Below are 18,364 nucleotides of genomic sequence, written 5' to 3'. Positions count from 1 at the left end.
CCCACTTTCAATCCAGCTCCCTGCTAATGCACCTGGGAAAGAGGTGGAAGATGGGCCAAGTACTTTGGCCCCCACACCCACATGGGAGACCTGGGTGAAGCTCCTGGATTTGGATCAGCCCAGCAGCCATTTGGGGAGTGAACCAGCAGGTACAAGATCACTCCGTCTCCCCTTCTCCCTCAAATAACTCCACCTTTCAAATAAACAAATCTTCAAAAAAAAAAAAACAACTCAGTCCCCCAGCCACGTGAGTGCTCAGTAGCTGCACGTGGCTAGTGTCTGCCATACTGGGTTGTTTGAGGTGACTATTTCCATCCTTGCAGAAAGTTTTGCACTGGCCTAGCATCACACAGATCTGAAATTCAGTCTGGTCCTGCCCTTGTTTGCTAGAAGAATCTCCATTTCTGGGGCCACTGTTGTGGCACACTGGGTAAAAGCCTCCACCTGCAACACCAGCATCCCATGAGGGCACCAGTTCAAGAACCGATTTCTCCACTTCCAATCCAGCTCCCTGCTAATGCTCCTGGGAAAATGGTAGGAGATGGGTACCCAGAAGAAGCTCTGGGCTCCTGACTTCGGCCTGGCACTGCCCCAGCTGTTGTGGCCATTTGGAGAGTGAACCAGCAAATGGAAGATCGATCGATCGATCGATCTCTCTCTCTCTCTCTCCCCCCACCCCCAACTCTGCCTTTCAAATAAATAAAAAAAAAGGGGGGGGGGGCCGGTGCAAAGCAACGGAAGATGGCCCAAAGTGCTTGGGCCCCTGCATGGGTGTGGGAGACCCAGAGGAGACTCCTGGCTCCTGATTTCAGATCAGCCCAGCTCCGGCCACTGTGGCCATTTGGAGAATGAACCAGTGGATGGAAGACCTTTCTCTCTGTTTATAACTCTGCCTCTCAAATAAATAAATCTTTAAATTAATAGATAATAAATCTGCTTTAAAAGATCTCTGATTCTCCTGAAAAGTGGGCCTTACTAATCGTCTCATCCTAGGTAGTAGGGTTATCACCTTCCCACATGGATGGCAGGGACCCAAGTATTTGGGCCACCATCCCATGCCTTTCCGGGTACATTCATGGGAAGCTGGATGGAAAGCAGAGAAGCCAGGACTCAAGCCAGCACTCTCATCAGCCCAGGCAGCTTAACCCACTGGAACTTGCTGCTTAACTTTGCGGCGACTCTAAAGATGCTCTTGGAAAACGAAGTCTATTTAAACAACGTAAAGCACAGTATTGTCTTTCAGTACCGCGGTGCAGAGCAGATGCCGGCAGCAGTAACCGAGTCGGAAGAGCCGTCATGTAAGGCGCAAATGAGAAACACAGACCAAAGCTCGGTTATGGACGGGAAGAGAGCTGTACTGAGCCGAGACCCAGGGAGCCCAGCATGCCGCGGAGTCCTGGTATGCTTCACCACCCCCCAGCCAGCTCCAGCACAGTCCAGCCTGCAGGTGCAATATCGCAGGCTTCCAGCCATCACAGCCCCTTCACCTGACACCTTCATTTCTCTTTAGTTGCTCTTTCTCTTCCTTGCACCACAATATGCTCAAATCATCCAAAACTTTCCCTCTATCACTGAGCCTCCCTAATTAAGCTAACATTATTAGAAGGTTGGAAAAAAAAAAAAAAAAACTCCCAAATTCTCTCTGCGTTTCAGTAGCTCTTTAATATGCGAGGCAACGAGAGATGAGCTGCTCCTAATTGCCAGTCCCTGGAGTAGCCAGTCAGAAAACGAATTGATGCGTTTTTTCCTTATGAACAATGCATGTAGCACAAATTGCGGGGCCGTCACCAGAGATTTAATTACAAAATATCATTACTTTCACACATCATTTCAGATTTGGCCTGATGGAATCAAAGTTAGGGCAAGAGGGAGAGGAAACCACACTCTTCGTGCCTGTCGTTCGCTGCAATCTCTCCTTCTGGCCATTGCAGGGGAAGCAGCTGCCGGAGACATCGACGGAAAGGGAGATTCCTGGGGCACAGGGCAGCGGCAGATGGGGACTGGGGCCCTGCAGGAGGGTCCCCTCAAGGAAGCACCCCTCAAGGAGGCAAGCTGGCTGCCAAAAGTGTCAGGACACCAACTCAAAGGCGCTATTGCACAAAATCCCTTCATTTGTGGCTGATGGCTCGAGTTCATTCATTCCACAAATTTCTACTGAGTGCCTAATGTGTGCCAGACACTGTGCTAGGCCCTGGGAAGGCAAAATAGAACACAAATAAAGGTGGCCCCTGCCTTCAGAGAGCAAACACCCTGGGGAAGAAAGTTTTGAATTAAATAACTACGATCTAATGAGAGAGACGGGAGGGGTTGTACAGACAGACCGCCTGTGTTTGGATCCCTGCTCCATCACTTAACAGTCGTGTGTCCTTGGCTATGTCACTAACCCTCTTGCTGCTTCAGCTTCCTCGTCCATAAAACGGGGATGATGACAACAGCACCACCTTATACTGAGGATCAGAGAGATGAGCACACTTGGAACAGTGCCTGGTGCTCCATGTAAGGGTTTGCTCTATGAATACAAACACAAAATCGCAACTGTAAGAGGCAGAGGCCGGCACCACGGCTCAATAGGCTAATCCTCCGCCTGCGGCGCCAGCATACCAGGTTCTAGTCCCAGTCAGGGCGCTGGATTCTGTCCCGGTTGCTCCTCTTCCAGTCCAGCTCTCTGCTGTGGCCCGGGAGTGCAGTGGAGGATGGCTCAAGTGCTTGGGCCCTGTACCCCATGGGAGACCAGGAGAAGCACCTGGCCCCTGGCTTCGGATCAGCGCAGTGTGCTGGCCGCAGTGGCCATTGGGGGGTGAACCAACGGCAAAGGAAGACCTTTCTCTCTGTCTCTCTCTCTGTCCACTCTGCCTGTCAAAAAAAAAAAAAAAAAGGCAGAGTACATAGCCTGCTCAGAGCCTATACTAGAGGGATTCAATCTAGCCAGGGAAGTCAGGAAGGGCTTGAACAGGAAGGCAAAGGAAAGGGATACTTTAATACAGGGAAACACAAAAGAGGAGAGGTCTTATCAAAGGTCTTGTGGCAGGAGGAAGTATTTTAAGGGAAAGGCTCAAGAGAAAAAAAAAAAAAAAACGCAAACATGGAACATGGCGCAAGCTAAGCACGAGAAAGTTAGCAGGGCCTTGTAGATCTATGTCAAGAATCTGAGTCATAAAAATTACCCACTAGCATGAGAGTCTCAGGAACATTCACCTCTCAGCTGGTCTCAGTTGTGATAAATTTATAGCAAAGGTGACCCCAATATTTTTCCCTCCTTGTAGCCACATCCCTTGCAATGTTACTTTGCAGCTCCTCTCACTGAGAGCTGGAGTCTTCTTCCCCATCCCTAGAACCTGGCCTGGCAGCCTGGTGACTCGCTTTGTGCCAGCTATGAGTCTGGGCCTCAAGCAGCCCTGCATGCTTCTACTTGTTCTCCCGGAGCCCTACTCAACCACCATCGGAACAAGTCCAGCCTGACCTGGTGGAGAACAGGAGATCACAGGATGCAGAAATGAGTCATCCCCGCCAAGGCCAGGCTGGAGCAGCTGGCACTCGAGGACGCCCTGGGAGAGCAGCGAGAGTGCTCAACCAAGCCCAGACGGCATCACAGAGTGGTGAGTTAGCGAATGGGATTTTCAGCCCCTGAAGTTTTAGAATGGTCTGTTACACAGCAGTGGCTAACGGATAGGCACAGGAGAAATGAGAGGGCAGAGAGGAAGAGAAGACAAACAGGAGAGAGTGCTGCAACTGCTATCACATCCAAGATGCTCTGGGAGCCCCTGGCAGAACTGGTTCTGCAGGAAAGGATGGGGAACAGGATCATGGGAGGTTTTTCAAGAATAGAAAAAAATGAGGGTAGAGGGAAGGGGCCCACCAGATGGCAGAAATAATATGGACAAAGGCTTGAAGCCATGAGAAGAAAGGGGCCTTGGTCAAGAGCAGGGAAAATGGTTGAGGCAACCACTGGACCCAAGGTAGATGCATTTCTAGCACCTGTGAGGGGCTGGGCAAAAGGCTGAGTATCAGCCAGGGAGGAGCTATGAGGGGGCTGGGAACACTTGCTCTGAACACCTGCCTTGGTTGGAGAAAATGGAACGAGGTGGGGGGTGGGGGGATTGGATGAGAGTCCCAGATAGAGACAGTGAAGGCCTGGGGACCCAGGAGGAAGCAAGACTCCACCATGAGACCCCCTACAGCTCCCAGATGCGAGGAAGTCACAAAACTATCCAGGACCAGCTGTGAGACCATTCCCACGGCTGCCCTCTGGAGCCTGGTTTCTCAGGGTTTTCCAAAGAAAACTCTGAAATGAAAGTGGAAGGCACTTTGTGAATGATAAAATCCCACTGGTGTTCAGGACACTCTCTAAGGAAGATGCTGCAGTCTGGCTCATGTCAGGGGAGGAGGCGCCTGAGGCTCAGAGGTGGGGCAGCAGCTCCCTGGGCTCACAGGGGCACAGCTGGGGTTTGAATCTGGGCTGTCTGGCACCAAGGCACACACACACTCTCACTCTACCACCCATGCAGCGAGAAGCCAGGGCAGCGGGCAGAGGGCGGAACAGCACCTGGCTTCTGCCACCTCCGCCAAGGAATGCAAGTGACAGGGATTGATTGATCTCAATGATCAGCTACAAATGGTCCCTACACGTGGCCATGTTAATCAGCTTCTACCAGCCAGGATCTGACCAGTTTGAAAGGTTTATAGCAACAATGTGGTGCTGATTTATTTCTCCTTAATAAAAAAGTGATCAAGTGAAACCTGCATCTATCATTCTATTTATCACTCGGGATGATTTATTAACTAATTACACTTGCAGTGGTCGCTGGCTCTAACTGCGGACGAAGGGGGGAGGCGGTGGGGTCAGCGTGGCCATCAGTGCTGCCCCAAGCACACCCGGAGCCTTCTCCTCCAGCCTTGCCACTCCCACACAAGCAAGAGCAAGGTCTTGAATATGCATGTGGAGGCTATGAGAAAAGGGAGGGGAAAGGAGGGAGGGGGAGGAGAGAAATGGAGAAGGCTGTCTGGTCCCTGACTCCTTCCTCCTTGATGGTAAAGACACGGCACAGTGAGCAAAAGGTAGGGTTGCACAGTTAAATTTCAATCTCAGACAATGAATAATTTTGTAGTGCACAAATATCCCAAATATCACACAGCTGTCCTGGAAAATCTGGCAACCCTGGCCCCCGAGCCAGGAGGGCTCTGCTCGGGTATTGAGCCGCCTGTCACTACAAGAACCCGGGAGGCCCATCCCCACAGCCCTGCCTCACTGCCCACTTGCTCTTGGCCTGCTCACCCCTGTGGATTTCCAAATGGGGAGGATGTGGCTCATCCAGAGCTGGTGAGCAAGTCACACAGCCCCCTTATCTGTAACAGTGGGGGCTGGTGTGGCTGGGCCCCCACCTACCCCATGAAGATCAGCTTCCCTTCTCTCCTCGTGGAGCCATACTAGCTAGCACTCCAAATGCTGTATCATTTTCCTTGTAACCTTGGCTATGGGGTAGAGAAAGGCAGACGGTGAGAAGGCACTGCTTTTGTGGAAAAGTACAGTGCGGTATCCATCAACACTGAAATGCACATATGCCACACTTACACCAGTGACACTTGGGAGCACGCATTTAGCCAAGTAGTTAAGGTGTAGGCATCCCACCTCAGAGTGCCTAGGTTTGATTCTCAGCTCCTGGCTCCAGCTTCCCACCAATGAAGACCCTGGGAGGCAGCAGTGATGGGGTTCCCGCTACCCACATGGGAGACCTGGACTGTTTCCCAGCTCTGGCCCAGCCTCAGCCCTGGCTGTTGTGGGTATTTAGAAAGTGTACCAGCAGATGGGCACCCCCTCTCTCTCAATCTCTGTCTCTCTGCCTCTAAAATAAATTTTAAATATTATTGATAGAGACACTATAGGAGGGTTTGGCAAATCAACCAGCCAACAACCTTACTTTGGTAGCACCCCCATTCCCAAGCACTCAAACCAGGGAAAAACAAGGCTATGTCCACTAATCCTCCCCCAAACCAGAAACAACCCAAAACCCATCAAAACCAAATTAGGTAGGTGGACTGTGCTGTCGTCAAAAAAGATGCAGAAGTAATGAGAGAAAGGAATTTGCTAACCTGCCAGAATTTCCAAGATGCATTATTACTAGAGAAAAGTAAGTGGAGGAACATTCTAGACCAGGGTTTCTCAGCCTCAGCACTACTGATACTTTGGGCAGGAAGACGTTAGTGCAGGGCATTCAGCAGCATCTCCAACCTCTGGGTGCCAGGAATATCCTCTGCCCAGTCAGGGTCATGAAAAAGACACGGCTTAGAGTCCCCTGCGGCTATCACCCGCCAAGGGAGAACCAGGGTCTCAACAGCATCAAGAATGTTTATATGAACCAAAGCAAACACCAAGCTACAACACCTACAGGACCTTGGGTAAAGTGGTGAGTGCACAGGAAATCGCCTGGAAGGGCAACCCCAGGCTGCCAGCGGCACCACCTCCAGGAAGGGGAGCGGGAACCTGGGTAGGGGAAGGGGGTCAAGGGAGACTTGTACTCTGTGCGGATCATCTACACACTTGGCGCTTGGCGAGTGTGCATCCATCTGTCCAGGACAAAAAGAGAGAAAAGAGGGGAGGGGAGGGGAGGGGAGGGGAGGGGAGGGGAGGGGAGGGGAGGGGAGGGGAGGGGAGGGGAGGAGCAAAAATGGGGAGGGAGTGAGGGAGGGAGACAGGGAAAACGGAAGGGAACGAGGGAGGGGAAGGAAGAGAAAGGGAGAGAGAGGGAGGGAGAGGGGAACAGAGGGAGGGGGAGCTCTGGGTCTCTGCCCCCTGCCTTTCCCTCTCCAGTCCTCAAGGAGACACCACGGGCTGCACAAACAGATCCCCTAAAGACCACCCCCCCTCTTGTCCCCAGCGAGGCAGCCGAGCTCCAAGGTGACCTGGCCCCCTCCCTCCCGCCCACCGGCCCGGGTGTCTCACAAAGAGAAGGAGCAGGGCCCGGCCAGCCCCTCTGCCCGGCCCTAACTGATTAGGCTCCCGGCTGGGGGAGGAAGGGGTCTGGTCAGCCGCCCAGCCCGGCGCTGAGGACGCCGCTGGGGCTTGATTAAATAATTACACAGCACCTACCGAGTAATCACGGCGTCTCGAGAAGCGAGGCGCACCTCGGAAGGAGGCGGCATTAGCGATTTGGGGGCGTGAGCATCTGTCTCCTGCCCGTGATAAACCCCAGGCCAGAAGTCCTCCTTTACAACACGCACTGGATCCCCGGCTCAGCATGGACAACGGGAGCCGGCTGAGGGGCTGGGGGCTGGCTCGGGGTCCCACAAGGCTGTGGGGGCAGGTCCCGTGCGGGCTGCACCACCGCCAGGGGCTGGGGGCAATAGTGGCCGCGCGTCGGGAAGCAAGCCCAGGGCAAGGAGAAGGCTCGGGATCGAGAGGCCCTACACAAGGGCGGTGTGGTTACTCGGTTTCAATTTTGGAAAACAAATCTAAAAACAGCCCTGCGAGCCGTCCTCGGGCCCTGCGCCCAAGGGAACAGCCCAGTGTGGAGTGAGGTGCGGACCCAGCTGCAGCCGCCCCACCCCCACCCCACCCTCCCACGCAGGCCAGGGCGCTGCGGGCCTGGAAGCTGAGCCAAGGCAGCCCCGGAGTTCTGCTCTCGGCCCTGGGGGCCTCGCCCCTGCAGGACAGGGGCTTTCCTGCTCCCCCCACCCCGCCACCCCGCCACCCCGCCACCCCGCCAGCTAGCTGCTCGCCGCTCGCCGCTCGCCCAGCTCCCCGCCGGCCGTCCCCATTGGCTCATTTACACTGGAGCAGCCCAAATTCATTACTAATGATTAGCCTCTCCTCAAGAAGAGGCGTGCAATCAAAGGACCATTAAAATTAAGTGCCGGAGGGGCCGGTGGCAGTGGAGGGGGAGGGGCAGGGGCGGGAAGAACGCGGGCAGAGCGGCCGAGAATCCCCGAGGGACTCTGCACCTCCCAGCCGCAGGACTTCGGCGTGGGTCACCGAGCGCCTGTTGCCGGGACTCCCGTGTCCTCGTCGCTAAGCCGGAGGCAGACGCGGCTATGGCATCCGCGTAAGAGAGACAGGGGCGCCCCTTGGAGATGCGCCCCGGGGCCCGCCGGCGCCCCGCCTGCTTGTTGCTATGGTGTTAGCTCCCCAAACAACAGCGAGGCCGGGCCCATCAGTCCCATTTCACAGCTAAGACAACTTCAGGCACTTAAAGAACGCGCCCACGGCCCCAGGAGAAGGAGAACCTGGCAGAATGAAAGCGCCACGGGGCTGGGGCAGTGTCTGGCGTCGCTGCCCACTGGGCGCCTGGAGCAGATCGGCCCAGCAAAGGGACAGAACGGTTAAGAGGCGGTGTCCAGGGCCAAACCACAGGGTCCAGGTCTCAGCCTTCAGACTTTCCACCTGCAAGCGTCTTAACTCGTCTCGGGGTCAACTTTCAGATCTGAAAAATGAGCCTAAGCAGCAGCTCTTACCAGCGAGTTCTTAGGGGACCTGAGCGAGCCCCTGTACAGCCCGGCACGTGGCGGGGACTGTCCACTGATGTGGATGAGCAAGGGACTGGCCCACAGCCGACGGGCGAACCCCCGCTTCCAGTCTCTGTACCCCGGGCGCCGGCTCGGCCTCGCCTGAGTCCCTCCCACTCCGAGGCCAGCAGGCTTCCCCGGGCCCCTCAGGTCTGGCGCCGCCCTCCGCACACCATACAGGCTCTTAGACCTGCCGGGCAGCAGTCTACAGCCTGGGAGCAGTGGGCTCTCCTCACTGAGAGTTTAGCTCAGAGGGACCTGTGGCCGGGAATCGGGCTGGCCAGGAGCTGGAGTCCGCGTCGAAGCTTTTGTCTGTCAGCTGTGCGAATGACCACAGCGCCATCTAATGGCCGGGATGGGGTACTTCAAAGACAGTCACGGAAAACGAATTGAAAGGTTTAAGTTCATTTTGTTGAAAACCATTTTTGAAGTCCGTGCACAGCTTTTTCATAATACACATCTTCCCGAACTTTCTGAAGACCTCATATAGAAGATGCCCCGGCAAACCCCAGAGGTCAGAGGTCAGCATCCTGAGTAGGAGTGGCAAGTGCCAGGAACCAAGATTCTGACATGTCAATAGCAAGCACTTTGGGAAGTTGTTTTTATACATTACACTGTTCAATTCTAGCTACACTCTAGGAAGAGATCATTATCCTTTTGACAGGACACTGAGCTCAGAGATACAAAGTTACTTGCCCAAGGTCACCCAGCTAGCAAGAGCCAGAACTGAGCTTAGACCTCTGACTCCACAGCCTACCTTCCTCATTGCTGAACCTCCGGGATTCAATAAGAAAGAAAACCTGTGGCTGACATTGTGGCACAGTGAGTTAAACCACCAATTGCAGCACCAGTATCCCATATAACCCAGCATCCTGGCTACTCACTTCCGTTCCAGCTCCCTGCTTATGCACCAGAAAAAAAAAAAAAAAACAATGGAAGATGGCACAAGTGCTTGAGCCTCTCCCACCCATGTGGGAGACCCAGATGGAGTTCCAGGCTCCTGGCTTCAGCCTGGCCAACATTTGTAGCCATTTGGGAAATGATCCAGCAGATGGAAGATCTCTCTCTCTCTCTCTCTCTCTCTCTCTTTCCTCTCTCTCCCTCCCTCCCTTCCTCTCTCTCCCCCTTTCAAATAAGTAAATCTTTAAAAATTAAAATAAAAAAAGGACACCAGAGCTTACAGCCTTGTTCAGGTAACAGACAGAAATCAGAAACTGCTTTGCTAAGCACTCAGCATGTGAACGGCCCCGGCTGGGTGCTAGCGATGCCAGAGTGAAGAAAGTAGCCAGAGTCCCTGCCCGAATGAAGCGTGGTGAGGAAGACGGGCATTAATTTTACAGTAACACGGATCAATATGCAACAGTGACAAGACTCGTGCAGGCAAGGTGTGCTCCAGAGACCGGATATCAGGGTGTCCACCCGGTTTGGGGGGACCATGGAAGTCTGCTCTGAAGGAGTGATGTACCAGGACTTTCCTGGGCAAAGCAGCATTCATTTGTTCGCTGACAAATGAAGCAATGTGTGTCCACGTTTTCACTGTCTGCTGTACATATATAAACCCGTGCATTGCACACCAAGTATATGCTTTTGCAGCTCACTTTCTAACTCCACGGGTTTTTCATCACCTTCCCTGTCATATATAAAGACCATCCATTTCAACTAAGGAGGCTGCCACACGGCTGGCATCCGCCATCTGCACTGCCACTGATGTATCTGTGCCCCCGCTGATGACACCTGGGTTGCCTCCAGATGCTCGTTCCTACAAACAGTGCTCCAGCCACACCCTGCAAGCCCCTGTCTGCACGAGCATGCGTGTCAGAGCTCCCCTGCACACGACTGTGTTCTTCATCAACATCAGTTGGGACAGAGGGAGAGAAGTGACTTCCTGTTAGGAAAAAGCTTATCCAGAAGCAAATTCCTGCCCCCGTTTATTTACCCCAGCTGAGGCTGAGTGAAGTTGCTGCAGGACATTTGCCAGGCTGTTTCCCACTTCTCTGTAGACCCCGTTCTTTCCTTTCTGGTTTTTTCCAAGACAACTTCCTAGGACCTGCACACAAAGGGCTTTTAATGTTTTTAAGGTTTATTTATTCATTTATTTGAAAGGTGGAGTGTGTGTGTGTGTGTGTGTGTGAGAGAGAGAGAGAGAGAGAGAGAGAGGAAAAGAGTAAGAGACCCTCCATCCGCAGCTGATACACTCTCCAAATGGCCACAGTGTTTGGGGCTGAGACAGGCCAAAGCCAGGATCCAGGAATTCCGTCCTAGTCTCCCACATGGGAGGCAGGGACCAAGTTCTTGGGCCATCAGCTGCTGCCTCCCTAGGTGCATTAGCAAGAAGCTGGGTCAAAACCAGAGCAAATGGGACTCGAATTGGCACTCTGATATGGGACACAGGTGGTGGCTTAACCTGCTGTGCCACAACACTGGCCCCCAAAAGTCACTTGTTTCAGAAGGCTGACTCTTCTAAGGCCTTCAGGCTAGCTGGTTTCAGGGTTGGTGGCACCCCCCACCATTATACCGTGTCACCTGCAAGCACATGGCCCCTGGAGACAGGTGCAACCTGGGAGGAGTGACTTGCATTTCTGCTCAAGGGTGGCCTTGTTTGCATGCAACCCAGCCTGTGAGGGGTTCAGGTGCAAACCTGTATCAGGCAGCACCATATTACCCCTTGGTCCCCATCCTGTGCTATGGCCCCGACGCCGGCTTCCAGGGGGCAGCCTGAACTCCACAGTGAAGCTTTCGAGAGTGACAGGTCAGAGGGAGAAATCAACATGGGCCTTGAAGTGCATAAAGCCCAGGGTGACCTCCCAACTGGGGGTAGGGGGCCTGCCCAGTTCCCAACAATAGCTCGCTCTCTGGAATTGTCCCTGACTCTCAGCCTGGTAATAAGCCTGGCCACTGCTAGGAAAGTGAAGGGTAAAAGAGACCCAGCGGCCAGCCCCAACCTCCTCCTCTCCCTAACACATTCACTCTCCATTCAATCAGGAGTTGAACTCACCCCAGCAGGGTAGAACCCCAGGAAGCAAGGCGTCTGATCCAACCAGAGTTCCAAAACTGACCGCCAGGGGGCAGCACATTCCTGCTCCAGCTCCCGAATCACTGTCTTGGGGACACTGATCTGCTTCCAGATCCAGGCTGGGGTTCCTCTGTCTGACTCTGCTTTATGATGCATTCTGAGCTCCCCAACCCTAGGGAAAACCCTCCAGCTAGATTAGACCCTGCAGTCAGTTGAGAGTTTGTTCCATTCTGTTGCCCTGGAGGCTTGGGGCAAAGTGACCGGGCAGCTTTGGAACATGCAAGAAGTGATACGAGGAAACTCAGGACGGTGTCCACCAGAGAGAGGACGTCCAAAGTCCAGCAAAGTGTTCCAGCTTCTGTCCCTTCACCTGCAGCTCCTACGCACCAAACCCAGACTGGTCCTTGGGCCCGAGGCCAAGTTCAGCCCCGAAGCCCTTTTCCTGGAACTACTTCAGAAAGAGAGCAAGGAACAATACCCTGGGGCTACATGCCAAAGCCCTGCCTCCTTCCCCGCCCACTACTCCAGGAAGCCCTGCCCTCTCTGGCCTTGAACACAGGTCCCTGTGGGCCATCACAGCTCCTCCCGCTGACCCCTGGTCTGAGTTCTGGTCCTTGGCACTTGGCTCTCTGACTGGAGCAGAGCAGCCAGTGTGGAAGGGGAACGGGGACAAGGCACCGCCCTGGAGAGCCAGCCTGAGCCTGGGTTCCCAGCTCCCCACCCCCACAGCCGCCTGCACAATCACTTCATCACCCACAGCGCCATGTGTGTGCCGTGTGGCCTTCTAATGTCCTGCTCTCCTCCCAACCTGTAAACCCTGAGAAAGAGCCATGTTCAATCCTGGAACCATGAGCTCTGAGAGTAACTGTGGGATACATAAAAGAATAAATAGAGGGGCTGGTGTCGTGCCACAGCGAGTTAGGCCACTGCTTGACGCGGGTTAGAGTCCCAGCTGCTCTGCTTCTGATCCCGATCCCTGCTATTGCAGCTGGGAAAGCAGTGGAAGATGCCCCAAGTCCTTGGGCCCCTGCACCCATGTGGGAGACGCAGATGAAACTCCTGGCTCCTGGGTTTGGCCTGGTTTAGCCTTGGCTATCGTAGCCCTTTGGAGACTGAACCAGTGGATGAAAGATCTCTCTTTCTGTCTCTCCCCTCCCTGTGTCACTCTGCCTTTCAAATAAATAATAAGTTTTTAAACATCCTAAACAAAAGAATAAATGGAGAGCTTCCCAGAGGAGCCCTTAGTGAATGTCCTGCAATTTTCAAAGCAACCCTCCTGGTAACCTCTCCACATTCTCCCCACCGACCTACCACCGCCCCCACATTACAGAGTGCTCATTTCCCACCTCCGCAATCACAAATTGCTGTGTGCATGAAACAACCCAAGTTCATTATCTTACAATGCTGGAGGTCAGAAGCCCGCACAGGTGCCCTCGGCTTGAAGCAAGGGTCTTCAGGGCTGCACGCGTGTGCCAGGAGCATTCCTTTCCTTGCTTCTCGAGGCTGCCCTCACCCCCCGGCTCATGCTCCAGCAAAGCCAGCGGCGCCCCAGCTCTGACTGCAGCTGGGCAAGGGTCTCCACACTGCCAGCCTCCGTGGTTACACTGGGCCCCGCCAGGGTGGCCTCCCCATGCCGTGGTCTCAAACCTCAACCATGTCTGTAAAGTCTCTTTGCCACGTACAGTAACAAAGTCACCACTTCCAGCAAGCAGGAGATGGGGTATCTTCTCCTTCTTTCCTTCTTTTTCTTTTTGTCTTCCTTTTTTAGAGAGCAGAGGATGTTATACCGCCTAGCACGTGCCGACCTGGAAAGGGAACAGTGAGCTGACCACTCTAGAGCGGCCAGCTGGGGGCAGGGCAATGGGGTTCATGGCCAAGTCTCCCGGGTCTCAGTCTTGGAGCTCCTTCTCCACTCGTTGCAGTGTAAACCTCCAGAGGCTCCACGCCCCTCTCCAGAAGGGAGGGACACGGGGACCCAGTCTCCTTGGAAGAAACATGCCAGAAAACAAGAGTGGGAGTTTGACCCCACGGTGAAGACCCGGATTGGGATGCTGGCAGCCCACATCAGAGCACCTGGGCTCAGGTCAAATGCACGCCCTGGGAGGCAGCAGATGATACCTCCAGTGTTTGGTTTCTGCCACCCACATGGGAGACCTCGATGGAGTTCCTGGCTCCAAACTTGGGCCTGGCCCAGCACCAGCTGCTGTGGACCTTTGAGCAAATGGGAGATATCTGTGCGTGTGTGTGTGTGTGTGTGTGCGTGTGTGTGTGTCCCTTCAAAATAAAATGAAAAAATAGAGAAAAGACGTGTTTGCCTGGACAGCAGGATCATACGAGAAAATATCTTCTTGATTATCATTATTTTTCTGCAAATACACATTTCCAACCAGAAGGAAAAAGGATGAACCTCCTCACTGCCTGAGAAGGGAGAGGCCCCAAGCTCCCATGGGAGACCTGATTCCTCTCCTCTCTGCAATTAAAGCAATGGCCAGCAGAGGGCATCTCAGGCTCATGTCCTTTTTATGGCCACAGGGTAGATCTATCACTCTTCAAAACCCACTGTGGGTGGACATGCCCAGCAAGGTCCCAGCAGAGCAAGGCCAGGGCACAAAGGTCAGGGACCCCAGCTTCAGGGTGGCCAGTGTGGGGGCCTGCACCACCACCTGCACCATCGTCTGAACCAAGCACAAGCACCAGGGGTGGGGAAAGGGCCTGAAATGAGATGTAGCCAGTTAAGTCACCACCTGCAACCCCGGCATCCCATACGGGACTGCTCCACTTCCAATCCACTTCCTGCTAATGCGCCTGTGAAAGCAGCGGAAGATGGCTCAAGATACCTGGGCCCTGGCCACCCACATAGGAGACGTGGATAGAGTTCCTGGCTCCGGGCTTCAGCCTGGCTCAGTCCCTACCATTCCAGCCATTTGGGGAGTGAACCAGCGGGATGGAAGATCTCTGTCTCTTCCTGTTTCTCTGTCATTCTGCCTTTCAAATAAAGAAAATAAATATTAAAATAAAAGGACCAAGAGCCAAGCCTGCAGCAGTGAAAGAGGATCAGGCTTGGTTGAGGGCAGCAGAGAGCAGGAGCAGACTTTACAGGACACTTAAATACACTACATTCGTTATTACATCTCATCTTCTTGTGGTCCAGTAAGGGACCTGGCATAGAAAACACTGAACTAGCCAGGAAAATGCTAACAATTCCACTGAAGCGCTTTACTCTCCCCAAATTCCAAATAAAAGTAAGTGGGTCTGGGCAGGCATGTGGCACAGTGGGTTTAGCCACTGGCTAGAGATGCCCACATCCCATATCAGAGTGCCTGGTTCAAACCTTGGTTACTCTGTGCTTTCAATCCAGCTTCCTGCTAGGAGGAAGCAGATGGCAGCCCAAATACCTGGAGGCTCAGAGTGAGTTCTAAGCTGCTGGCTTCAGCCTGGCCCAGCCCTGGCTGTTGTGGGTACTTGGAGGAGTGAACCAGAGAATGGAACATCAGTGTGTGTGTGTGTGTGTGTGTGTGTGTGTGTGCTCGCTCACTTGCTCTCTCTCACTCTCTTACTCTCTTTCTCTCTCTGTCACTCTGCCTTTCAAATAACTTTTTTAAGGTTAAATAAGCAGGTCAAATTAACAAACGCCAAACCCCCAGATGACATACGCTTCAGAGTCAGTTGGCAAGGTATCCCCACAATCACCCAGACGTGAGTGAGGAGGCACAGACTTCTCATAGCCACCCTGGCGGGGCAACAGAGGGAAACAAGAAGACAGCAGATAGACCGAGAGGAGAACCCTACACTAGCCAGCGGTATTCTCTAGACAGTGTGGAGGGACACAGGGGTTGCCAGGGGTCTTGCCAGGTCCCTACCAGGTAGGTTCGAGGGCTGGGGAGGACCCGGACCCAGGCAGTACCCCCTCCCCTATCCCGGTCATTAATTTTTTTTACCCTGGCCCACTTGGGCTGGCTTCCAGGACTGGGCCCCTAGAGCTAGAATAGGATTCAAAGGAAGCTGGACAAAAGCAGAAGGAGGAAGCTGAGCTAGGGCACCCCAGAACACGGGCCACCCTGTGCACATGCCAGGAGAGGGGTGCGTTCTGAGCATCTCCTCTGTCCAGTCGCTCACGGCTCATTTCACACAGAAGTGAGCAGCGGAGAAGCCTCGAGGCCAAATCCCATCCAAAGTGATTCTGAGCAAAACCACAGTCCTGCCAATGCTGCGTGAGGCTGCAAGGCACTTCCCGGGGGAGATCAGCACTTCCACTGCAAAACGCCCTAGAAGGCATTTCAATTATGCAAGATGTGAAAGAGTAACATAAATGAGAGTCAGAGAGCCATAGAAAAATGGTGACAGAACTAGGGAAATAATTAGAAATGTAAGGGGAAAGTCGTTTTAGAAGTGAAGATGGAATGGGAAGGACACAAGAGCAAATTAACACACTGTTGAGATAATGCTTAAGAGAAAAGGAAGGGCCGGCGTCACGGCTCAACAGGCTAATCCTCCACCTTGCGGCGCCGGCACACAGGGTTCTAGCCCCGGTCGGGGCGCCGGATTCTGTCCCGGTTGCCCCTCTTCCAGGCCAGCTCTCTGCTGTGGCCCAGGAGTGCAGTGGAGGATGGCCCAAGTGCTTGGGCCCTGCACCCCATGGGAGACCAGGAGAAGCACCTGGCTCCTGCCTTCGGATCAGCGCGGTGGGCCGGCCGCAGTGCGCCAGCCGTGGCGGCCATTGGAGGGTGAACCAACGGCAAAGGAAGACCTTTCTCTCTGTCTCTCTCTCTCACTGTCCACTCTGCCTGTCAAAAAAAAAAAAAAAAAAAAAAAAAGAGAGAGAGAGAAAAGGAAGAAATATTTTTAAATCGATAAAAAATGGAGAAATATTCTGGAGAAAAAAACAAATATTAGGCCGAGAAATTTCAACAGCTGCACCACAGCCCCAGCCCCTACTGAAGTTTTGTAAAAATCAAAATTGTATACTGGAAGAGCTTACTGCAAACATGAAATATCAGTCCAGAATAATCAGGCATATTCTAATAAAAGTATTGGACTTCAAGGAGATAAGGGGAAAAAATCTTTCAAGCATCTAAATAAAAAAATAAATAAATGACAGGAAAAATAGTTTATTTACATTAAATAAATAAAATTTTCAAGCTTTTCAAAAGCGATGCCTTACACCAGGAGAAAATGAAGTAACGGATTCAAGATACTCCAGAACAAAGAATACAATAATAAATTTTATGTCCAGCAAAACTGACTTGGAAATAAGGATGGGCCCAGGTAAATTGTTATTAACAAGCAAGAACTCAGATGACAACCTGCTGAGCCCTTCTTGAACCAGCACCTGCCTTATAAAAAGCTTCATATAACCAAAATGACTAGAAAAACTAAAATAAAAGGACTTGCAGTGAATATTAAATAGATAGTTACTTGTACAGCTAAGACTACATGGGGACAGGAAAGCAGACAATAGAGCATTGAAACCTCTATGCCCTGACAATGTAGCTACAAGACTACTTTTTTTTTTAAGATTCATTTTATTTATTTGAAAGGCAGAATTACAGAGAGGAAGAGGCAGAGAGAGAGAGAGAGAGAGAGAGAAAGGTTTTCCATCTGCTGGTTCACTCGCCAGTTAGCCACAAGGGCCAGAGCTGCACGGATCCGAAGCCAGGAGCCAGGAGCTTCTTCCAGGTCCCCAACTCGGGTGCAGGGGCCCAAGCACTTGGGCCATCTTCCACTGCTTTCCCAGGCCACAGCAGAGAGCTGGATGGGAAGTAGAGCAGCTGAGACTCAAACGAGAATCCATATGGGATTCTAGCACAGCAGGCCGGGGCTTTAACCCGCTGTGCCACAGCACTGGCCCCAGCGACTTCTTAAATATGGAGAGTGGAGGAGGATGGTTAGCCTGGAGGTTAAGATGCCCACTTCCGACACTGGAGTACCTGGGTTAGGTACCCAGCTTTGGTTCCTGATTCAGTTTCCTGCTAATGCAGATCCTGGAAGGCAATGGTGATGGCTCAAGTCATTGGACTGCCGCTGTGTGAGAGATGTGGCCTGAAATCCAGGCTCCTGGCTTCAGCCCCTGCCTAGCTCCAGTGGTTGCAGGCATGTGGGGAGTAAACCAGTGGGTGGGCTGCTCTATCTAATCTATCTCTGTTCCTCTGCCTCTCAAATAAAGAAATTTTAAAATAATAGTAATCATAAAAAACATGGAAAATGGGAAAAGCCAATGTTTTCAAAATGTTTTAACCATTTCCAATAATTATGATGTTGGTGATATTACTGTTAACATTTGAGACTCGTGTGTATAATGTGGGATAAAGCAAGAAAAAAACCATTATGGGATATTCCCTCATTCCCTGCATCCTTGAGCATCTGATTCTCAATATAGCTAAAGAATCAATTAATTCTCTTGAGATCTAGTTTAAAGGGGGGGGGGTGAAGAATCTAGCACTTATGCTGCTTTTCTTACATGAATTGTTCTGTACCAACAAGTACCAAGAAGAATGAGGGAAAGTGTCTCTAAAAGTAGTCCCACCAATGAATGACAAAGAAAGGCTAGGACTGGAATGTTACCACTTTGCCGTCCCCAGCAGATTAACATTTGACCCATAATGAGCATCACCAGTCACCCAACATCGATGTGCCTCCCCACAAAAGAACAGCTCTCCCCCAGGGATCCAGCTGAAGGGATTGTGGCCGAGTCTGATCAAGCCCCTGGATCCCATTCCAAGTTACAGCAAGCACAACGACCAAGAAGCGCATTAAACTGCACCAGGAGGACGCAGTCAGCAAACGCCAGGTTGTGGGAAACTCTCCAGGCAGAAAGGATAACTAGCGAAGAAAAGAAAGGGCTGAGGGGGATCTAGA

The 18,364-nt window shown here is 52.5% G+C and overlaps 1 long non-coding RNA gene across 2 annotated transcripts in view; it reads right to left on the bottom strand.

Moving 5' to 3' along the window:
• Positions 1-18,364, bottom strand: part of LOC138844302 (uncharacterized) — a 287,379-nt gene that overhangs the window by 243,100 nt on the left and 25,915 nt on the right. The gene's annotated exons all lie outside the window — the stretch shown is intronic.

The sequence above is a fragment of the Oryctolagus cuniculus genome, chromosome 11, assembly GCF_051225735.1.
Source record: "Oryctolagus cuniculus isolate XC-2025 breed Fujian yellow rabbit chromosome 11, ASM5122573v1, whole genome shotgun sequence".
Lineage (NCBI taxonomy): Eukaryota > Metazoa > Chordata > Mammalia > Lagomorpha > Leporidae > Oryctolagus > Oryctolagus cuniculus.
This window is presented reverse-complemented; position numbering and strand designations above follow the sequence as displayed.